Here is a 5,712-nt window from a genome sequence, read left to right on the forward strand (position 1 = left end):
AAAGCATAGAACATTTAGAGGATCCCAAAGGGGTATGTATATTTGAAAGTCTAGCAGGATGAATTATGTTATGGTGGCTGGATTGACTTTCATAATGTTGTGACAAAGAAAAAGAAATTATAAGGATCTAGTACTTGAGTAATACTTCTCATTATTTTTACCCTCACTTTCTTCTCTTCATGGAACTTGTTCACTTTCATACATCTCTCTTTCTCTCTCTTTCCTATCTAGATAGAATATAAAATAAAAACCCATTTTTATTGCTTCAATTTTTCATTTATAAATCTTTATATTTTCTGTTCTAAAAAAACATCAGTTGAAAATGTTAAGATTTTTAATCAATGAAAAAAGTGTCCATACATATAAAATTAAATATATGCATATAGTTGCATATGGGTCATAGAACATTAGAATTTAAAAGTACCTTAGAAATTGTTTGACTCATTGTCCTCATTGCGCAAAAGCAGAATCTGAAGTCCATTGAAACAATTTTCCAGAGATCATACAGCTAGTGACTTGCAGAGTCAGCACTAGTGTAGACACCTCCTGAATCTCAGACCAAAAGGCTTTTCCTTATTCTTTATCAAGAGTTTTTCATGAGAATAAAAATTATTCTACCTTCCCTCTTACCTTCCACCAATAGGCCTAACCAATTGTTCTTACTTCTGAAAAGGAAATAAATTGTTAATCTCACCTAACATTAACTTTTACCATTAATAGATGAGAATAGAGTAGAATATGCCATGAATTTGATGACAACAAAAGATATCTATCAATTAATGTTGGTTTTGTTGCTCTATGGAGTGACATGAATGATTTTTCTTAAATAATTCTATGTATATAGATCAGAGAATGTGCTTGTTGTCTTTGAATATAGTTGCACAACATAGTCACATTTCCAGACAGTTATTTCATCAGTTCTGATACTTGACTAGGCATATTCTTATTCTAGAACTTTCAGATAAATGATGATATCTAAAGGAAAAGTTTATTCAGTGAACTATATATCTTGGATAAAATTGATCCAGGACATTTGGAAAAAAATAAGAAATTTATAACATCAAATTATATTGTTTTCCTCAGATTCTAAAAGAGCATAATGATTATCAAATATTAATAGGAAAGCAATAATAATTAAAGACATTAATTTAAAAAAACATATATATAATGTAGTAGAAAGAATATGAGATTGAAGTTAGGAGAGAAACTGGGCTCCCATCCCACTTTGCCATTTAACAGATGTGCCATCTAGAATAAGTGAACTACTTTTTCTGAGCCTCAGTTTTTAATTTATAAAATGAGGATAATAAAATCTGCAATGAAATTGTTTGGAGCAAATGAACTAATTTTTTTAAACTGCATGTGAACTTTAATACTCTATAGAAATATAAGCTACTATTATTATCATAAAAAGTAGAATATAAAGACATTATGTAATGCTTTCATAACCTAATTGGTTATCGTAATAATTCTCTAAGTTTTTTTTACTTGGTTTCTCTATTTATTCCATTCTGTCCACCCTTATTCCCTGCATTTTAACATATTAACACTTCCAGTTTCTTTTGATCATTTGCACTTTCACACCTATCCTGATTATAGTATTTTTTTCCTGGATACCTGATTCCTTGGACACTTTTTCCCCTCATATTGGCTCCTCTATAGCTATTACTAATTATTGGAAAATATTTTACTTGCTCTTTATTTTAAAGAAACAACTTGAAATAAGACCATGAATGAGCTGTGGGAACTACACCTTATAATAGTAAAACCCTTGGCTCCACATGACCCCATCCTCCACTGATGAAACCCAATTCATAATTGATTTTAAGATATCAAATAATAATTCACATATAATTACCATATCTGCATTAATATTAAAATGAGTTCTTATATATTTTCTAAAATTTACATGAAAATATATTATAAGAAAAATCTAGTCTGCAATGATTAGAACATAGAAATTGCCTCAGGACTGTGTGAAGAAAGGTAGCAAAGGAAGGAAAGTGATAAAGAGGTTAGTACCAAAATTAACCTAAACTGAGTTTTAAGTTTAATGCTTAGAAGCATTTTAACTCTCTTTTCAATATATTTTATATCAAATCCCCCATAAGAGGAAAAAATCATATACTACATAAAAATACTTCTTGGAATTTTTGTCCATGATAATCCACAAAGACAGAATATTCATACTCAATTTCCTATCTATACTCTTATACTACTCATCCTTAAACAATATTTTATCATGTGGACATTAAATAAGTTCAAACAACTACAAAATTTATGTTTTAATCTCTTTCAAGTAGATAATCAGATAGCAAGGCAGTATGGTGGATAGAGTGCCTGGTCTGGAGTCAGGAGAACCTCAGTTCAAATCTGAATTCATGAAACAACTAGTTTTGTGACCCTGGTGAAGTTGTTCAACCCTTTTAGCCTTATTTCCACTTCTGAAGAATGAACAGGAAAAGGAAATAAGAAACCACTCCGGTGTCTTTGCCAAGAAAATCCTAATGAGCTCACAAAGAGCTGAATAATTACCACAACAAATAGATAATAAATTTGGCTATGGTTTCTGGGCTTTATGGAATCTTGTATCAGCAGTATAAGTCAGTGAGGTAGAAGAGACATTCCTGAAATGTAATACTGCATATTGAACCAATGAATGCCATCTATACCAATGCTTCTTTTAGTTTCCAAAATAAGGAAGGTAAATTATTTAAGCTGCTAGTAAAGGAAGGAAGAAAGATGAAAATTAGAGGAAAAATGAGAAAGAGAGTAAGAAAAAGAGAGGCAAAAAGTGTGGGGAGAGGAAGAGAAAGAATTTTGAATTGTTTTTTCTGTGTATTTCTAATGCTGTTTCATGGTGAGTATCTATTATGGAAGTTTGGTGATAAATGACTAGACAAGAATAAGTGGATAAAAGTCCAGGAGATATAGTGGAATTCAGGGTAACTATAAATCAACAGTATGATATGGTAGCTAAATCCAACTACTACAATCTTTTGTTCTATTTTTTTAGGGTTTTTTTTTTTTTTTTTTGCAAGGCAATGGCGTTAAGTGGCTTGCCCAAGGCCACATAGCTAGGTAATTATTAAGTGTCTGAGGCCAGATTTGAACTCAGGTACTCCTGACTCTAGGGCCAGTGCTCTATACACTGCGCCACCTAGTCACCCCAATCTTTTGTTCTATTAAGAGAGATATGAATAGATTACTTGAGATAAGGAATGAGTGTCCTGGTGAGAGCACATCTATGGTACCATGTTTGTGTTTAGATATTATATTTTAGAAAGAACACAGGCACTTTAAGCTTATCCACAGAAAAGTATCTAGAAGAAGAGACTGCAGACTATCCTAGAGATTGAAGGAACAGGTTCTATTTAGCACAGAAGAAAAAGTGGAAAGGTGTAGGAGAGATAAAATAGCTATCTCAAATACTAAAAAAAAAGAATCTTATAATGAAAAGAGATGAGACATGATCATTTTGGTTACTGAGGGCAAAAAGAACAGTAATATAAAATAGTTGCAGGGATCATTTTAGGTTTTATTTAAGGAAAAACTTCCTAATAATTATAACTATCCAATAATTTTAACAGCCATTTTGTCTCTGAATTCCTTCTCCTTCGGTGTAGTTTGGATTAAATTATCTTGATGATACTTCCAGCTCTGAGATACTGTGAGAAAACTACTACTCTTATGTTAGGTGTTTTGTGGAGATGAATCCTGCTTTGAACAGATGGCTGGAATTGCTTACCTCTAAATTTGCTTCCGACACTAAGCTTCAATGATCTGATGATAATAAAAATACCTTTGTTTTTCTTGCCTTAAATTCTTCATTTATTGCCTTTAACATTTTACTATTAGTAGAAATTTCAGGAAGAAGCAATAATTCACCTAATGGATACACAAAATATTATAAGTCTGGGACATTAAGAACAATTGAGAAATTGTCTTGCCCTTTTTCCTACCTTCAGTTTAGACATCCATTTATACCAGTCTGATGAAAATCAATCACTTAGAAATACATATTCTTTATCAACCATATGGATAACATGAAGAATGAGTTGAAAGGAACAGGAGAAATTTTAAAAAACATATTTGTAAACTGGGTAAATGAGATTTGAAAATAAACAAAAAAGTTTTGAACATATCAATGTAATGTTGAAAGTATGATTTACAATATTACTTCTAACATCCATTTACAACAGCTGTCAACAATTGAAAATTATTTTATCAAAATTATATCTTGTACCTTTAATGTAAATTCAATATTTCATCAAATGTTTGCTGCTTCTTTAATCTAGAATACATTTTTGAACAAATTAGTATTATAGATATTGCTTATTGCTTAAAGCAACAATTTGGTCAAATAATGAACACATGAAAACTAATATTATAATATTTCTTTCATGATAATGAAACTTAAACAGTCCTAATAACCAAAACTACCTATGAGCTGACTAGGTAATAAAAATGCTTCCTTTTTTATTTTTTGTAATGCAATGGGGTTAAGGGGCTTGCCCAAGGCCACACAACTAGGTAATTATTAAATTTCTGAGGCTGGATTTGAACTCAGATCCTCCTGACTCCAGGGCTGGTGCTCTATCCACTGCACCATCTATGTCTATTCCTTTGCTTGTTTTTAAAAAATTATGAAAAGCTATGTCAAAAAGCTTCAAAGTTGTCTAAGAGAAATCATAATGTGTTTCTCTAAAACTTAAAACTAAGGAACAAAGTAGCATGAGTGGGTATCATACATTGACCAAAAGGAAACTTAAATTGGAACTATAGATTTTTAGAAGGGCAAATACCTTTACTGTTATTTCAAGTAGGATGAGGTAGGTTCTCAGATTTGTCAATCATATTCACTAGTAAGGATTCTTCTAACCTCCTCAAATCTGTAGCTTTCCTTGGATATTCAAGAGTTGAAAACAGAGACAGAACTCATGAAACAAAGTACAGAGAAACAAAGAACCATATTTTGTTATAGAAGGGAAAGCAAAGAGTTATCTGGGTTTCTTATGTCCTCAAGTGTAAGGGGATAATAGACAGAGTATGTGGCCATGAGGAGTTCATCCTGAGAGTCACTGAGACCTGGGACAACAGGAATGTCTATACCAGAGTGCTCTGAACTCAGGAAGGAGCTCTGGCCCTTCTCTCTCTTTGTTCTCCTGCCTTTCATCCTTATCTTGTTGAATATTCTCAGGAAGGACCTTTTGTCCTTATCCCTCTGCCTTTCATCCTCATATTGTTCAACTGTCCCAGGAAGGAGTTCTGGTACTTATCTCTCTACCTTTCATCTTTATCTTGTTAAAGATTCCACATTTTTCCAGGATACAGACCTTTTGTGGCAAGACCCTTATACTTCCACAGGCCTGGAGATGAGGGATGCTGATACAAGGGGGCTAGGCATATATATACCCTTATTTCAACTATGTGAGTCAGAGATGTAGCATATACCTGCAATAAACTCCTTGCTTATCTCTCACTGGCTGACTTTCATTATTGAACATGCGGGACATGTCCGGTGGAGCTCCCTGAAGAGTTGTGTGAATTAAACTGAGACCCGGCCGCCCAGAGTGGACTGCAACACTCAAGAAAAAGAAGGATATTTGTATAATGTTTATCCTTCAGTCTGGAAGAGGACCATGACACCAGGGAGGTGATGCCATAACAAACACATGAATTGGATTTGAGTGGGGGGGTGATAAGTCACCA

Source organism: Macrotis lagotis, chromosome 7, assembly GCF_037893015.1.
Source record: "Macrotis lagotis isolate mMagLag1 chromosome 7, bilby.v1.9.chrom.fasta, whole genome shotgun sequence".
NCBI lineage: Eukaryota > Metazoa > Chordata > Mammalia > Peramelemorphia > Peramelidae > Macrotis > Macrotis lagotis.